This window comes from Symphalangus syndactylus, chromosome 17, assembly GCF_028878055.3.
Source record: "Symphalangus syndactylus isolate Jambi chromosome 17, NHGRI_mSymSyn1-v2.1_pri, whole genome shotgun sequence".
NCBI lineage: Eukaryota > Metazoa > Chordata > Mammalia > Primates > Hylobatidae > Symphalangus > Symphalangus syndactylus.
Genome location: NC_072439.2, coordinates 72,537,977 through 72,557,224, shown reverse-complemented (window position 1 = coordinate 72,557,224; position 19,248 = coordinate 72,537,977). Strand labels below are relative to the sequence as shown.

At 39.2% G+C, this 19,248-nt stretch overlaps 1 long non-coding RNA gene across 2 annotated transcripts in view; it reads right to left on the bottom strand.

Annotated features, from left to right (window-relative positions):
- The window catches only part of LOC134733071 (uncharacterized), a 207,727-nt gene extending 188,580 nt beyond the window's left edge, over positions 1-19,147 (bottom strand). Inside the window, exons 1-2 of one of the 2 annotated variants that reach the window (XR_010116644.1) lie at positions 19,032-19,147; positions 11,901-11,970 (exon numbers count right to left, since the gene is read on the bottom strand). This is a non-coding gene — a long non-coding RNA (uncharacterized lncRNA). Of the gene's footprint in view, positions 1-11,900; positions 11,971-15,753; positions 15,877-19,031 lie in introns of those variants that run through there. The other variant, XR_010116645.1, reaches the window with a different exon arrangement.
- Positions 19,148-19,248: the final 101 nt, after the last annotated feature.

The window sequence follows — 19,248 nt, the reverse complement described above, 5'->3', positions numbered from 1 at the left end:
AGCCCGCGTCACCAAGTCAATCCTAAGCCAAAAGAACAAAGCAGGAGGCATCATGCTACCTGACTTCAAACTATACTACAAGGCTACAGTAACCAAAACAGCATGACACTGGTGCCAAAACAGAGATATAGATCAATGGAACAGAACAGAGCCCTCAGAAATAATGCCACATATCTACAACTATCTGATCTTTGACAAACCTGACAAAAGCAAGCAATGGGGAAAGGATTCCCTATTTAATAAATGGTGCTGGGAAAACTGGCTAGCCATATGTAGAAAGCTGAAACTGGATCCCTTCCTTACACCTTATACAAAAATTAATTCAAGATGGATTAAAGACTTAAATGTAAGACCTAAAGCCATAAAAACCCTAGAAGAAAACCTAGGCATTACCATTCAGGACATAGGCATGGGCAAGGACTTCATGTCTAAAACACCAAAAACAATAACAACAAAAGCCAAAATTGACAAATGGGATCTAATTAAACTAAAGAGCTTCTGCACAGCAAAAGAAACTACCGTCAGAGTGAACAGGCAATCTACAAAATGGGAGAAAATTTTCGCAACCTACTCATCTGACAAAGGGCTAATATCCAGAATCTACAATGAACTCAAACAAACTTACAAGAAAAAAACAAACAACCCCATCAAAAATTAAGCGAAGAACATGAACAGACACTTCTCAAAAGAAGACATTTATGCAGCCAAAAAACACATGAAAAAATGCTCATCATCACTGGCCATCAGAGAAATGCAAATCAAAACCACAATGAGATACCATCTCACACCAGTTAGAATTGCGATCATTACAAAGTCAGGAAACAACAGGTGCTGGAGAGGATGTGGAGAAATAGGAACACTTTTACACTGTTGGTGGGACTGTAAACTAGTTCAACCACTGTGGAAGTCAGTGTGGCGATTCCTCAGGGATCTAGAACTAGAAATATCATTTGACCCAACCATCCCATTACTGGGTATATACCCAAAGGACTATAAATCATGCTGCTATAAAGACACATGCACACGTATGTTTATTGAGGCACTATTCACAATAGCGAAGACTTGGAACCAACCCAAATATCCAACAACGATAGACTGGATTAAGAAAATGTGGCACATGTATACCATGGAATACTATGCAGCCATAAAAAATGATGAGTTCATGTCCTTTGTAGGGACATGGATGAAACTGGAAATCATCATTCTCAGTAAACTATCGCAAGGACAAAAAACCAAACAACGCATGTTCTCACTCATAGGTGGGAATTGGACTATGAGAACACATGGACACAGGAAGGGGAACATCACACTCCGGGGACTGTTGTGGGGTTGGGGGAGGGGGGAGGGATAGCATTAGGAGATATACCTAATGCTAAATGACGAGTTAATGGGTGCAGCACACCAACATGGCACATGTATACATATGTAACAAACCTGCACATTGTGCACATGTACCCTAAAACTTAAAGTATAATAACAATAAAATAAAAAAATAAAAAAAGTCAGGAAACAGCAGATGCAGGAGAGGATGTGGAGAAATAGGAACACTTTTACACTGCTGGTGAGACTGTAAACTAGTTCAACCATTGTGGAAGACAGTCTGACAATTCCTCAAGGATCTAGAGCTAAAAATACCATTTCACCCAGCCATCCCATTACTGGGTATATACCCAAAGGATTATAAATCATGCTGCTATAAAGACACATGCACACGTATGTTTATTGAGGCACTATTGACAATAGCAAAGACTTGGAACCAACCCAAATGTCCATCAATGATAGACTGGATTAAGAAAATATGGCACATATACACCATGGAATACTATGCAGCCATAAAAAAGGGATGAGTTCATGTCCTTTGTAGGGACACAGTTGAAGCTGGACACCATCATTCTGAGCAAACTATTGCAAGGACCAAGGACAGAAAACCAAACACTGCATGTTCTCACTCATAGGTGGGAAGTGAACAATGAGAACACTTGGACACGGGGTGGGGAACATTGCACACCAGGGCCTGTCGTGGGGTGGGAGGAAGGGGAGGGATAGCATTAGGAGATATACCTAATGTAAATGACGAGCTAATGGGTGCAACACACCAACATGGCACAGGTATACATATGTAATGAACCTGCACATTGTGCACATGTACCCTAGAACTTAAAATATAATAAAAATAAATACATAAAAACAAAAAAATACACCAAATCTGTGGCAATTTGCTATGGTCACAGTAGAAAATAAATAATGGAGGGAAAGCATTCAAACTCTTACTGTTAAGTGTAATGTTCACTGTTGGGCTTTTTTCATAAATGCACTTTATTTCGTTACTGAAGTTCCTGTATACTCCCAGTTTGCTGAGAGTTGTTCTCAAGAATGGGTATTAGGTGTTGTCAAATGCTTTTTCTATAGAGATAATCATATAGTTTCTTAAACACTTTTCTGTTAATATGGTGAATTATATTAATTTTTCTATCTCCTTTGTAGGACAGTCATGGCAAAAAATGTAATTTTTCATAGAAAGCATACAAAGGAATAAATTTGTAATAAGACCTCCACCATGGCATGTTAGAATTATAAGTGAGGGTGTATTAATCATTACTTTACTTTTCTTCTTTTTTAAGTAACAGATATATTGAGATATAATTCCCTTACTATAAATTTCATCCTTTTAAAGTATTTTAAGTAACAAACTTGTTGATATAACTCCCTTACCATAAAATTCATCCTTTTAAAATATAATTCAATGGTTTTTAGTATATTCAACATTGTGCAACCATCAACATTATCTAATTTCAGTAAACTATCATCACCAAAAAAAAACCTTGTACCATTACTAGTCACTCCTAAGTTCTCCCCTCTACCCAAGCATTGACAACCACTAACCTATAGATTTGCCTATTCTGGGCACTTCACTTAAGTGGAATTATAGAAGATTCAGCCTTTTGTGACTGGTTTCTTTTACACTGTACAATTTTTCAAGTCTGATCTATATATAAGTACTTCATTCCTTTTTATTGCTGAATATTCCATTACAGAATACCACCAGCTGAAGTTTGGGTGGTTTCCATTTTTTTACTATTATGAGTATGCTGTTATGAACATCAGCCTATGAGTTTTTGATAAATGTACATTCTCAATTTTCTTAGGCATATATCAAGGTATAGAATTGCTAGGTCACATGCTGACTCTAAGTTTAACATTTTGAGAAACTGACAAACATTTCTAAAGCAGCTGCACCATTTTACAATGTATGAGAGCTCCAATTTCTTCAATCTTTGTCAACACTTGATATTGTCTGTGTTTTTCGTTTTAGACATCTTACTGAGTGCAAAGAAGTATCTCATTGTAGTTTTGATATGCATTCCCCAATAACTAATGATGTTAAGCATCTTTTTATTTGCCTATTGGCCATCTCTATGTAGTCTTTGGAGAAATGTTTATTGAAACTGTTTGCCCATTTTTTGATTGGGTTGTCTTTATTGTTGACTTAAAACAGTTCTTTTTTTTTTTTTTCTTTGAGATGGAGTCTTGCTCTGTGACCCAGGCTGGAGTGCAGTGGCACAAACTCGGCATATTGCAATCTCCACCACCTGGGTTCAAGCGATTCTCCAGCCTCCGCCTCCTGGGTTCAAGAGATTCTCCAGCCTCTGCCTCCTGAGTAGCTGGGATTACAGGAGTGCACCACCATGCCTGGCTAATTTTTGTGTTTTTATTAGAGACGGGGTTTCACTATGTTGGCCAGGCTGGTCTCAAATTCCTGACCTCAAGTGATTCATCCACCTCGGCCTCCCAAAATGCTAGGATTACAGGTGTGAGCCACTGTGCCTGGCCCTTGTAAAAGTTCTTTACATAGTCTAGATAAAAATCCCTTATCATGTATTTTATATATTTGATATGATATGTCTATATATGAGAAATATTTTATCCCTTTCAGTAGGTTTTCTTTTCACTTTCTTGATGGTGTCCTTTGAGGCACAAACACTTTTGTTTCTTTAAAAAAAAGACATTTATTTTAGGTTCAGGTGTACACGTGAAGGTTTGTCACACAGGTGAACTCATGTCACAGGGGTTTGTTGTACAAATTATTTCATCACCCAGGTATGAAGCCCAGAACCCAATAGTTAACTTTTCTACCCTTCTCCCTCCTCCCATCCTCTACCCTCAAATAGACCTGTATCTGTTGTTCCCTTCTTCGTGTTCATGAGTTCTCATCATTTAGCTCCCACTTATAAGTGACAACATGTGGTATTCGGATTTCTGTTCCTGCATTAGTTTGCTAAAGGTAACAGCCTCGAGCTCCATCCATGTTCCCGCAAAACACATGATCTCATTCTTTTTCAGGCTGCATAATATTCCACGGTGTGTATGTGCCACATTTTCTCTATCCAATCTGTCATTGATGGGCGTTTAGATTGATTCCATGCTTTTGTGAATAGTGCTGCAATGAATATTCACGTGTATGTATGTGTCTTTATGGTAGAATGATTTATATTCCTTTGGTTATATACCCAGTAATGGGACTGCTGGGTCAAACGGTAGTTCTGCTTTTAGCTCTTTGATGAATCACCACATTGCTTTCCGCAATGGTTGAACTAATTTACACTCCCACCAACAATGTATATGTGTTCCCTTTTCTCTGCAACCTTGCCAGCATCTGTAATTTTACATAGTAATCACCATTCTGACTAGTGTGACAAGGTATCTCATTGTGGTTTTGACTTGTATTTCTCTAACAAACGGTGACATTGAGCTTTTTTTCATATGTATGTTGGCTGCATGCATGTCTTCCTTTGAAAAGTGTCTGTTCATGTCCTTCCCCCAATTTTTAATGAAGTTGTTTGCTTTTCACTTGTAAATTTGTTTAAGTTCGTTATACATGCTTGGTATTAGACCTTTGTCAGATGCATAGTTTGCAAATATTTTCTCCCATTCTATAGGCTGTTTACTCTGTTGACAGTTTTTTTTTTTTTTTTTTTTTTTGCTGTCAAAAGCTCTTTAGTTAAATTAGAGCTCATTTTTCAATTTTTGGTTTTGTTGCAACTGCTCTTGGTGTCTTTGTCATGAAATTTTTCTGCATTCCTATGTCTAGGATGATACTGCCTAGGTTGTCTTCCAGGGTTTTTATAGTTTGGGGTTTTACATTTAGGTCTTTAATCCATCTTGAGTTGATTCTTGTATATGGTGTAAGGGGTAAGGGGTCCAGCTTCAATCTTCCACATATGGCTATCCAGTTATCCCAGCTCTGTTAATTAAATAGGGAGTCTTATCACCATTGCTTGTTTTTGTCAGCTTTGTCGAAGATCAGATAGTAATAGGTGTGCAACTTATTTCTGTGCTCTCTATGCTGTTCCATTGGTCTATGTGCTTGTTTTTTTATCAGTACCATGCTGTTTTGGTTACTGTAGCCCTGTAGTATAGTTTGAAGTCGGGTGGCGTGATGCCTTCAGCTTTGTTCTTTTTCCTTAGGATTGCCTTGGCTATCCGGGCTCTTTGTTGGTTCCACATGAATTTTAAAATATTTTCAAGTTCTGTGAAGAATGTCATTGGTATTTTGATAGGAATAGCACTGAATCTGCAGACTGTTTTAGGCAGTCTGGCCATTTCGATGTTTATTCTTGCCATCCATTAGCATGGGATGTTTTTCCGTTTGTTTCTGTCTTCTCTGATTTCTTTGAGCAGTGTTTTATAGTTCTCCTTGTAGAGCTCTTTTGCCTCCCTAGTTGGCTGTATTCCTAGGTATTTTATTCTTTTTGAGGCCATTGTGAATAGGATTGCCTTCCTGATTTGGCTCTCAGCTTGACTGTTGTTGGTGTATAGAAATTCTAGTGATTTTTGAACAATGATTTTGTATCCTGAAGCTTTACTGAAATTGTTTATCAGATCAAGGAGCTTTTGGACCAAGACTATAGGGTTTCCTAGCTATGGAATCATGTCATCTGCAAACAGGGATAGATTGACTTCCTGTCTTCCTATTTGGATGCCCTTTATTTCTTTTCTTGCCTGATTGCTCTGGCTAGGAATTCCAATACTATATTGAATAGGAGTGGTGACAGAGGGCATCTTTGTCTTGTGCTGGTTTTAAAGGGGAGTGCTTCTAGGTTTTGCCCACCCATTATGATGCTAGCTGTGGGTTTTCATAGATAGCTCTTATTTGAGGTATGTTCCTTCAACACCTAGTTTATTGAGCATTTTTAACATGAAGCGGTGTTGAATTTTATCAAAAGCCTTTTCTGTATCTATTGAGATAGTCATACAGTTTTGGTCTTTAGTTCTGTTTATGTGATGAATCACATTTATTGATTTGTGTATGTTGAACCAATCTTGCATCCTGGAAATGAAGCCTACTTGATCATGGTGGATTAGCTTTTTGATTTGCTCCTGGATTTAGTTTACAAGTATATTGTTGAGGATTTTTGAATCAATGTTCATCAAGGATATTGGCCTGAATATCCTTGATATTCTCTTTTTTTGTTGTGTCTCTGCCAGGTTTTGGTATTAGAATGATCCTAGCCTCACAGAATGAGTTGGGGAGGAGTCCCTCCACCTCAGATTTTTGGAATAGTTTCAGTAGGAATGGTATCAACTCTTCATTGTACATCTGATAGAATCTGGCTGTATATCCATCTGGTCCTGGGCTTTTTTTGGTTGGTAGGCTATTTATTACAGATTTAGTTTTGGAGTTCATTATTGGTCTCATCAGGGAATCAATTTCTTCCTGATTCAGTCTAGATTTTGTAGTTTGTGTGCACAGAGGTGTTCATAGTAGTTTCTGATGGTTATTTTTATTTCTGTGGGGTCAGTGGTAACATTCTCTTTGTCATTTTTAATTGTGTATATTTGGCTCTTTTTCTTCTTTATAGCTTGCAGCCTATCTTATTAACTTTTTCAAAAAACAAACTCCTGGATTTGTTGATCTTTTGAATGGTTATTGGTGTATTGATTTCCTTCAGTTTAGCTCTGGTTTTGGTTATTTCTTATCTTCTACTGCCTTGGGAATTGATTTGCTCTTCCTTCTCTAATTCTTTCAGTTGTGATGTTAGGTTGTTAATTTGAGATCTTTCCAACTTTTTGATGTGGACATGTGGTGCTATAAATTTCCTTCTTAACACTGCCTTAGCTGTTTCCCAGAGATTCTGGTATGTTGTATCTTTGTTCTCGTTAGTTTCAAAGACCTTCTTGATTTCTGCCTTAATTTTATTATTTATCCAAAAGTCATTCAGGAACACATTGTTTAATGTCCATGTAACTGCATGGTTTTGAGTGATTTTCTTAGTCTTGACTTCTATTTTATTGCACTGTGGTCTGAGACTGTTTGGTATGATTTTGTTTCTTTTGTATTTGCTGAGGGTTGTTGTATGTCCAATTATATAGTTGATTTTAGAGTATGTGCCATATGCTGATGAGAATAATATATAGTCTGCTGCTTTGGGGTGAAGAGTTCTGTAGAGGTCTATCAGATCTATTTGGTTCAATGTTGAGTTCAGGTCCTGAATATCTTGGTTAATTTTCTGCCTGGATGATCTAATACTGTCAGTGGAGTGTTTAAATCTCCCACTATTATTGTGTTGAAGTCTATCTCTCTTTCTAGGTCTCTAAGAACTTGCTTTATGAATCTGGGTGCTCCTGTGTTTGGTACATATTTATTTAGGATAGTTAGGTTTTCTTGTTGAATTTAACACTTTCCCATTATGTAATGCCCTTCTTCGTATTTTTTTTATCTTTGTTGGTTTAAACTTTGTCTTGTCTGAAATTAGGATTGTAACCCTTGCTTTTTTCTGTTTTCCATTTGCTTGGTACATTTTCCTCCATCCCTTTTTCTTGAGCCTATGGGTAACATTACATATGAGATGGGTCTCTGAAGACAGCATACCATTGGGTCTTGCTTTTTTTATTCAGCTTGCCACTCTGTGCCTTTTAAGCGGGGCATTTAGCCTGGTTAAATTCAAGATTAGTCTAAGAGTCTGTTATCACGCTACTAATAAGGACATACCAGAGACTGGATAATTTATAAAGAAAAAGAGGTTTAATGAACTCACCATTCCACGTGGCTGGGGAGGACTCACAATCATGGTGGAAGATGAAGGAGGAGCAAAGGCACATCTTTCATGGCAGCACGAAAGAGCATGTGCAGGGGAACTCCCCTTTATAACATCATTAGGTGTCATGAGACTTATTCACTATCATGAGAACAGCACAAGAAAAACCTACCCCCATGATTTAATTACCTCCCACAGAGTCCCTCCCATGACACGTGGGGATTATGGGAGCTACAACTGAAGACAAGATTTGGGTGGTGACACAGAGCTAAACCATAGCAATCCAAACTTGGCCCCTCCCAAATCTCAAGTCCTCACATTTCAAAACCAATCATGCCTTCCCAACAGTCCCCCAAAGTCTTAGCCCATTCCAGCATTAACCCAAAAATCCAAGTTCAAAGTCTCATCTGAGACAAGGCAAGTCCCTTCTGCCTACAAGCCTGCAAAATCAAAAGCAAGTTAGTTACTTCCTAGATACAACGGGGGTACAGGCATTGGGTAAATAAACCCATTCCAAATGGGAGAAATTGGCCAAACAAAACAAAATTGGCTACAGGCCCCATGCAAGTCCAAAATCCAGCAGGGCAGTCAAATCTTTAAGCTCCAAAATGATCTCCTTTGACTCCACGTCTCACATCCAAGTCACACTGATGCAAGAGGTGAGTTCCCAAGGCCTTGGGCAGTTCCACTCCTGTGGTATTGCAGGGTACAGCCCCCCATCCTGGCTGCTTTCATGGGCTAGTGTTGAGTGCCCATGGCTTTTCCAGGCACATGCTGCAAGCTGTTGGTGGATCTACCATTCTGGGGTCTGCAAGATGGTGGCCTCATAGTTCCTGTAGGCAGTGCCCCAGTGGGGACTCTGTGTGGAGGCTCTGACCCCACATTTCCCTTCCACAATGCCATAGCAGAGGTTCTCCATGAGGGATCCGTCCCTGCAGCAAACTTCTGCCTGGACATTCCATACATCCTCTGAAATATAGGCAGAGGTTCCCAAACCTCAATTGTTGACTTCTGTGCACCCACAGGCTCAACACTACATGGAAGCTGCCAAGACTTCGGGCTTGCACCGTCTGAAGTCATGGATCAAGTTGTACCTGGGCCCATTTTAACCACAGCTGGAGTGGCTGGGATGCAGGACATCCCAAGTCCCCCCAGGCTGCACACAGCAGGGGGTCCCTGGGCCCAGCCCATGAAACCATTTTTTCCTCCTAGGCATCTGGGCCTGTGATGAAAGGGACTGCCATGAAGGTCTCTGACATGTCCTGGAGACATTTTCCCTATTGTCTTGATGATTAACATTTAGCTCCTCATTACTTATGCAAATTTCTGCACTGGGCTTGAATTTCTCCCCAGAAAATAGGTTTTTCTTTCTACTGTATCATCAGGCAGCAAATTTTTCAAACTTTTATGCTCTGCTTCCTCATGAACACTCTGCCGTTTAGAAATTTCTTCCTCCAGATACTCTAAATCATCTCTCTCAGGTTCAAAGTTCCATAGATCTCCAGGGCAGGGGCAAAATGCTGCCAATCTCTCTGCTAAAGCATAACAAGAGTCACCTTTGCTCCATTCCCAACAAGTTCCTCACCTCCATCTGAAACCACCTAAGTCTGGACTTTATTGTCCATATCACTCTCAGCATTTTGGTCAAGGCCATTCAACAAGTCTCTAGGAAGTTCCAAACTTTCCCACATTTCCCTATCTTTTTCTGAGCCCTCCAAACTGCCCCAGCCTCTGCCTGTTACCCAGTTCCAAAGTCACTTCCACATTTTCAGGTATCCTTATAACAGCACCCCCCTCTACTGGTACCAATTTACTGTATTAGTCTGTTCTCACACTGCTAATAAAGGCATACCTGAGAGTGGGTAATTCATAAAGAAAAAGAGGTTTAATGGACTCACAGTTTCACATGTTTGAGGAGGCCTCACAATCATGGTGGAAGGGGAAGAAGGAACAAAGGCACATCTTACATGGTGGCAGGCAACAGAGCATGTGCAGGGATTTGCCCTTTATAAAAACATGAGAATTGTTCACTATCATGAGAACAGCAAAAGAAAAACTCACCCCCATGATTTAATTACCTGCCACCGGCTCCCTCCCATAACACGTGGGGATTATGGGAGCTACAATTCAAGATGAGATTTGGGTGGAGACACAGCCAAACCATATCAGTTAGTGTTGATATGTGTGGATTTGATCCTGTCACTGTGCTGTTAGCTGATTACTGTGCTTGCTTGTTTGTGTGGGTGCTGTATAGTGTCACTGCTCTGTGTATTTAAGTGTGCTTTTGTTTTAGCTGGTAGTGGTCTTTCCTTTCTGTATTTACTGATCCTTTCAAGATCTCTTGTAAGGCAGCTCTGGTGGTAACAAACCCCCTCAATATTTGCTTATCTGGAAAGGATCTTATTTCTCCTTCACTTAGGAAGCTTTAGTTTCAGATACCTGGGCTTTCCAGGTTTCCCGGCAAAAGCTGTAACTCTGTCAAAGAAGGAGGAGAAGGAGGTGAGACCCCTCCCCCATACATATCTCAGAACTTTGGGAGGCCAATGCAGGTGGGTCACTTGAGGTCAGGAGTTTGAGACCAGCCTATATAAATATGTATATATATATATATATATATATATATATATACAGGCACCTATAATCCCAGCTACTCAGGAGACTGAGGCAGGAGCATCGCTTGAACCCAGGAGGCAGAAGTTGCAGTGGGCTGAGATCACGCCACTGCCCTCCAGCCTGGATGACAAAGCAAGGCTCTATCTCAAATATATAAATAAATATTAAGATTTTGTTTCACCTTGTGTCCATTTTGGTATGTTGTATTTTTCAAGAAATTTTATATTTAAAAATGCTTTATAAAGTGTTTCTTATAGACAGCATATAGTTGGGTCTTTCGTGTGGTCTCTAGTCTGACAATCTCAGCCTTTTGAGTGTTTAATCCATTTATATTTAATGTAATTATGGATATGGCTAAATTTATCAATTTGTTATTTGTTTTCTATTTACCCCATCTGATTTGTTTCTTTGTTTATAATTTCCTGCTTTTTTTTTGTAGGTGGAGGTGGTAAATCTAATCTTCTTTAGAATTCCATTTTAATTATTTCATTTGTTTTTTAGTGATTCCTCTTTATATTGCTTTGAATGGTTATTCTAAGAACTGTAATATGCATTGTTATCTAATTTTAATCTATTTAGAGGCAGTATTAGAAAACTTCACATGAAATCTAAAATCCTTGCAACAATATACTTTCACTTACCTCTCATTCTTTGTGCTAGTTATCATATGCATTACATCTACATATGTAATAAACCCCAGATTACAGTATTGTTATAGTTTTTTAATCAATCATATGACTTAAAAAAATTAGAAGAAAAATATATAATATTTTATATTTACCCATATATTTACCATTTCAGGTGTTCTTCCTACCTTCTAATAGATTTACATTTCAATTTGGAGACTTCCTTAAATCAAACTTATAAATCTCATCATTCTACTTACAAATGTAGCACATAAGTTTAATCAATTTTAAGTAAGTTTTTAGTGAATGCTTGGTGCCAGTTACAAATCTAAACACTCTTAAACAGTACATATTGTATTTAAAAGTTCAATACATTGCTTTTTTTAAAAGTACCTCAATAGTCTAGTAAATAAATAAGACCTTCCCAAGTATAAACACAGCTCTTATAAAAACAATAAATTTAATTCATAAATGTGGCAAGTCTTAAGATCTTCTAAATGTTACAATATTATTTTAAAACTTAGTGTCTTGAGTCGGTTTTTTTTTGTTTTGTTTTTTTTTTTTTTTGCTATACTAGAATACCTGAGACTGGGTTTTTTTTAAAGAAAATTAATTTATTTCTTACAATTCTGGATTCTGGGAATTCCAAGGGTATGGTGCTGGCATTCAGTTGGCTTCTGGTGAGGACCTTCTTGCTGTGTCATAACATGGTAGAGGGCATCACATGGAAAGGAAAACAGCATGCCAAACTGACTTTTATAACAGACCCACTCTGTGATAACTAACCCACTCCAGTGACAACCCATTAATCTATTAACCCATTAATCCATCTTTCTGCCCTCATGACCCAATCACCTCTTAAAAGCCTCACCTCTTAATACTGTTCCATTGGGGGTTAAATTCCAACATGAGTTTTTGAGGGAACATTCAAACCACAGCACTTAGAAACACTTCAATTTAAAACCACACGTTTAACCCAATCACCCAATTATACATTTTAAAATTTGGAATCTCAAGGCTTATCTTCACTTGAATATGCTAAATTACCTTTAATATTACATATAATTAAAAATCAAATTTGTACCATCAGATCCCTGAGAGTACCCTATTTCTTTATTTCTATACATAACTCTGAACCTTCCCGAAGTTAAAACACATTCACCCACTAAGCAAACAACTGTATCATCTCAAACGATTTGAACTTCTTTGTTTCAACGACAGAGCCATATTTGCTGTTGAGATGCCCAGAGCTGCTTGATTCCTTTCTACATCGTTTTTCCCTCTTTCTCTCAATTGTGGCAGCTCCTTCATACTATTTCATAAAATTCCCTTTTTGCTTAACTTTTTAAAAATTTGTTTCTTTTGCTTGCAACCAAGAACCCTAACTAATCTACCAGAGAGTTGCAGCCCATACATTATCTTGCAAATATGATTATTAAGAACTGGATAGAACCAAGATGGGGTAGAAGATCGTTAACTCTAAGTTCAAATTACAAAAGCAGAACATAGTAGTCTATGTTATACAGTGGTGAAACCGCTCAACAAATTATCTCTTAGGCTGCATGGCCACTGAAAATGAAGCTCTAACTGAAGGAAACTGGTAACTGCTGCCACTCAACAATTTAAAGAGTTTAAAGGATGAGAAAATTTTAGGACTTTGGGGGTGAGATGACTACTTCAGACAGGATTGAGTAACTTAAACCACGAGAAATTTGTTCCCTAAATTTCACCTTAGAACAAGAAAAAAATACTGACTCAAAGGCTAAGATTTCTTTGAAACAAATTTAAGAGTTTGAATCTGTGCATTGCTGGTCTCATTTGTAAACATTAGGCAACTGATAAGGGAAAGCGCTACAAGGAAAATGGGGACATCTATGTACTTCAACTTCTAAGCTGAAATACTCCAAACCTCCAAATCCTCTGTAAACACTATTAACAACACATAATCTGACAAAGAGTGTTTCTTGTAAACAACTGTATCTGCCTTGCCTGAGGAAACTGTCACTCCCTTGAGGAGGAAGCCATTAATTCCCTTATGCTCCACCCTTCATTGTTACTTAGGCCAGGATCCAATCCCAATTTGGAGACTGAAAGTCAAATTAAACTACCTGAAATTGAAATTGAACTACCTGAAAGTGAAAGTTTGGCCACAAAATGAGTTACAGGCATTTGTTGATTTATATGGTCAAAAATACGAAAATTATTTTAGAAACGGAGGGTGCTCAACCGTAGAGATCAGATCAATAAAATTAAATCAGGCTTAATTTGCTGATGTAGGTATATATGTCATTGTATTTTTGTGCAGCTATGTCAGACAGTTTGCTCATTTGGTTAATGCTATTCTAAATCCAGTGCTATTCCATTTAAAAAGAAATCAACATGGTCGAACCTCCTTTATATAAAGCAGAGTGTGAAAGGAAAATAAATCTCACCAAGCAAAAGGGGAAAGTCAAGCTGGAAACTGCATCAGGCAAACCTGCTTCCCATTTTATTCCTAAATAAGATAGCTACAAAGATAAAAAAGCTACAAACCTCCCTCACAATTTGCCCACAAGAAAATTCCTCCTGGACCTCATGATCTTTGCCCTAAAACAGTTCTGATTTTCACACTGGCAATGTAAATTGATAGCTTATCTTCACAGGTGAGGGACAAAAAACAGAACTTAAAGCCATCCCTCTGCTCAACTGAGACAAATACTTATCTGATTGCTTCCTAGGCCCTACTATTCACCTAAAAATGAAGATTCACTGAGCCAGTCTAAGGCATAAATAACTATTCCTCTAAACCCCTCTCACATGTAAATTTTGTACTCAGTGAAAGGTTGATTAAAGACTCAGAAGAATGCAACCATTTGTCTTTAATCTACCCAGAAGCCCCACCCCACCACCAACTCCACCCCACTTTGAGTTGTCCTGTCTTTTCAGACTGAAACAATGTACAACTTACATGTATTGACTGACATTTCAGGTCTCCCAAAAATGTATAAAATCAGCAGGGGACAGTGGCTCACACCTGTAATCCCAGCACTTTGGGAGGCCGAGGCAGGTGGATCACAAGGTCAGGAGATCGAGACCATCCTGGCTAACATGGTGAAACCCCGTCTCTGCTAAAAATACAAAAAAATTAGCCAGGTATGGTGGCAAGCGCCTGTAGTCCCAGCTACTGGGGAGGCTGAGGCAGGAGAATGGCGTGAACCTGGGAGGCAGAGCTTGCAGTGAGCCGAGATCGCGCCACTGCACTCCAGCCTGGGCGACAAAGCGAGACTCCATCTCAAAAAACAAAAAATGTATAAAATCAAGCTGTACTTTGACCACCTTGGTTACATGTCATTAGGACCTCCTGAAGCTGTAGCATAGGTGCATCCTTAACCTTGGCAAAATAAACTTTCTAAATTGATTGAGATCTGTTCCAGATACTTTTGGTTTGCAAGAGGTAGAAACAGGACTATTGGAGCAAGGTGCCTTGTCAAGGGGTGGACAGGAAATGAAAGCTAGAGCAATCAGAATTTCATCTTCCAGAACTTTAACTCTTAGACTTTGTATTAACACTTGTAGGTTGTTAATTCTAACAGCATCAGATGAGATTATACAATGGTTCTTTCTACAGAAACTCTAAAGTTGCATGGTTTCTATCCTTTCAGGCTTCCTTTCAAACCTGTAGTTATTCCATATCATTCCTATGAAGACGTGCTTTTTACTTAAATTGGTAGGAACTATTTTCTGTTGCTTGCAACCAAAAAACCCTAAGAAATACAATGTTCTTTCTCATTCTCCTCTTCCGCTGGTGATCCTTTAAATAGCATAGGGCTCTATTTTTCACTCCTCTTTTTTCATTGCGCATTCTTCCTCTAAATATTCCACTTTCATAGCTTTAATCATCACCTATATACTGGTTCATAAACGTATCTCTATTTCAGATAGTTCCCTTTCCCATAGGAACCTTAAACTCAATCTGCCCAAAAGTGAACTCGACTTTCCTCGCAAACTGCTGTTTCTCCTGTATTTTCTATCTCAATGAAAATTCACCACCATTCACCCAGATTTTTACACCATAAACTGTTGAGTCTTAATTTGACTCTTTTCTCTTCTTCGTATTCTGTGCCTCCCCATTTTGATGCTTAACATTCAATTAATTATGACATTTTTTCCATTTTCCCTTATAACTCTGCAATCTTCTCATTCACGTTTGTTCAACATAATTATGTCTAATTGATTTCCTACTTCCAGTATTTTCTCCTCCTAAAAAATGCTCCATATCACAACTAGAATAGTCTAAATTAAAAAAAAAAAAAAAAAAGGCTGGGCACGGTGGCTCACACCTGTAATCCCAGCACTTTGGGAGGCTGGGGCGGGCAGATCACAAGGTCAGGAGATTAAGACCATTCTGGCTAACATGGTGAAACCCTCTCTCTACTAAAAATACAAAAAAAAAAAAAAAAAAAAAAAAAAAAAAATTAGCCAGGCATAGTGGCAGGTACCTATAGTCCCAGCTACTCAGGAGGCTGAGGCAGGAGAATGGCTTGAACCTGGGAGGTGGAGGTTGCAGTGAGCTGAGATCACACCACTGCACTCCAGCCTGGGTGACACAGTGACACTCCATCTCAAAAAAAAATTAATTAAAAAAATTTAAAAATAATAAAATATTTATCATTTTCTTGTATGTACTGTCTCAATGCTTCTCTACTGCCCTTGAGAGAAAGTTCAAATTCACCCATCTTTACAGTACACACCATCATACTACGCCATTTACAGTACAAATGATGCCACGATTCTGTCACAATACACCTCTGTAACCCCATTTCCTTTGCCTAAAGTGCCCTTTTCTAAACTCCTCTCCATTGCTAACTTCTATTTGTCTTTCAAATCTCAAATTGATATCCCCCCAGAGAAGCAGTTCCTGAACCTTCTAGACCTATGATGCCCAATATGATAGCCACCAACCATGCCTAGTTATTGAGCACTTGAATTATAGCTAGTCTGAATTTAGATGTACTGAAAGTGTAAAATACACCAGATTTTGAAGGCTTAGTATGGAAAAAAGTAAAATATCTTAGTAATAATTTTTATATTGGTTACATGTAAAATAATATTTTGGACATATTCAGTTAAACAGAATATACTATTGAAATTAGTTTCATTTTTTAACTTTATGTGTCTAAAAGAAAACCCAAAACTATATGTGGCTTGTATCATATTTTAATTGGACACTGCCTAGCCTAGATAAGCCCCTTTTTTCAGTGTCTTATAGTTATTTCTTTACTAGCCTTTGTTTTATATTTTAAAATTACTAGACTGTCTTCTGCAATAGACTGCAAGCACCTTAGGAACCAGAGGCTGTCTTGGTCAACATAGTAATACCAGAGGTAAGGCTGCTAAAGTACACAGTCGATCTCCATTATTTTTTGTTCCATATTTGCAAATTTGCATACTGGACATAATTTACTTATAATCTTAAAATCAATACTTGCAGTGCTTTTGAAGTCATTTGTGAACATGCACAGAGACTGGTGCCATCTAATGCACATTTAGCTGAGGTCAAACACAGCCATGCTTTGCCTTCTTGTTTCAGTTGTCAAACTGTAAACCAGTATTCTTTTCAGTCTATTTATTGCCAGTTTTTGCATTGTTGTGCTTTTTGTTGATTTCACTGTTCAAAATGGCCCCCAAGCACTGTGCTGAAGAGCTAATGTTCCGAAACACAAGAAAGCTACAGTGTGCCTTACAGAGAGCATATGTTAGATAAGCTACCTTCAGGTATGAATTACATGGCTGTTGGCCATGAGTTTAATGTTAATGAACCAACAATACATAGCAAATCAGGTGTCTTTAAATAGAAACACACTAAAAATCACATATTAACCAATGTTGTGGCCTAGAGGCTCAGAGGAACCTAACCCTGTATTTCCCCTAGGAGCAATGGTTTAGTATTTGCCAATTCAGTGTTCTTACTGACTTCAGGAGAACTGACTGTATTTATTGAATGAGTGATGCTCAGTCATTTGATTCCAAACCCAAATCTTTTGTGAATGCAGTATATGGTGGTAGGTAGAGCAGTGACTCTGGAACCAAAGTGCCTAGGTTCCAATCTTGGTTTTCCGACTTACTAGCTTTGTAATCTGGGGAAAATTGCGTAACTTTCCTCCTTTTTCCGTAACTAAAAATTCAGGTTAAAAAAGTACTGTTAATATTTGCCAGGGGCTGGATGTAGAGGGAGGAAACTGAGCACAAAAAACCACTAGAAAACTTTTGGAATGAGGGAAATATTCCATATCTTGATCATAGCAGATGATCAAGATATGTTTTTCAAAACTCATAAAAAGAAAATGGACAAATTTTACTTTACATGAATAACTTCAAAAGGTTAAAAATAGAGAGCAGCAGTCACAATCAAAGGAATAATGCACATCAAAAATTTAGTACACTACTTGCCTATATAAATACTAAATACTATTAGTGATCATTCTAAAAACAATAGGGAAAAGTTAGGAGGTATAAGGAAAAGCAGAAAGAGCTAATGAACCGAGATTCTAATCCGGCTCTTTCTTTCTGGGGGGTTGGGCGTGGGGGGGGTGGTGGTGTCACTCTGTCACCCAGGTTGGAATACAGTGGCCGGATCTCCGCTCACTGCAGTCTCCACCTCCTAGGCTCAAGTGATCCTCCCACCTCAACCTCCCTAGTAGCTGGGACCACAGGTGCACGGCACCATGACCAGCTAAGCTTTTGTATTTTTGGTAGAGAAGGGGTTTCACCACACTGCCCAGGCTGATCTCGAACTCCTGAGCTCAGGGAACCCACCTGCCTCAGCCTCCCAACGTGCTGGGATTACAGGCATGAGCCACTGCTGTAATGGCTCCTTTATATATTAGCTAGAGGCTGAATTCAGTACATGAGAGGGCAGTAACTTATTGCGAAAGTTAAATTGGACATGTTTGAAAGATATGTGTAAACTGTAGAGTCATACAGGAATGTGAGATATGGGATTATTCATGAGACAGCAATAGGAAATCAGAGTTACCACATAAATGCGGGTGTGGGATGGGAAATAATTTCCTAGATCACCTCCCCAAGATAGGATACTGTGGTATGTTGCGAAATGAAACGTCAAGGGGGAGCACATCGCTTTTAAGAACCTTTCTATGGCAGTCTACAAGCTCTAGGTCAATTTTGAAGACCATCCAAGCGTTCTAATGTGGCAGGGTTAAACCACAAACTCTAAGGAATGCCAATGCCAGGAGGAAAGAATGGATGAGTTGGCAGAACACCTCTGTGGACCCACAATGCCGTAGGAGTCAGACGCCCTTTGCCTCCACAACCTCCCAACAGCCTTTGCTGTGAGAAGTGGGTTAATTCATTTCACTGCTGGCTTGTTAGCTGACGGATGCTTCAGGAGTTCCCACCCCAGGCAGCAGTGCTGACTCCACAGGGGCATCCAGCAGCAGTCGCTGCCAAAAATCTCACCAAGAGGTGAATGGGGTCCTCAGGACCGGCGGTGCCAAGCTGGGTAATAAAATACTGCACCTGAATTCTTCTTTAAGGACCAGGAGGAGGTTGGAACCCCAAGAAAGGCTGCAAGCTGAACCAGAAGCTCGAACCCAAAGTTCGCTTCACAGCCAGCCACACTGGCACTCGCTGAATCTACGCGCCTCGCGAATTCTGACGATCGTCATGTGATAACTGCCAAGCACCTGATGGCAGGGGCCACTGGGTGCCTTGCTTGGTTCCCATTAAAGTCCACTGCGACCCGAACGCAACAAACCTAAGAGTTGGAAGGCGCAAGTTCCTCTGCCAGCGAGCTCACCCTCGGCAACCAGACTGCTGAAAGTGCGCTCCACGCCGGAAGTGCACTAATCCGCAGCACGTGGGGTTGCCAGGGCGCTCTTCACGTGACTGGGCGGAGCCTCGGGAATCTGGTAGCCAATGGTAGCCCGAGAGGGCGGTGCCTGTGACGCTCCGGGGCCTATCCCGGAAATAGG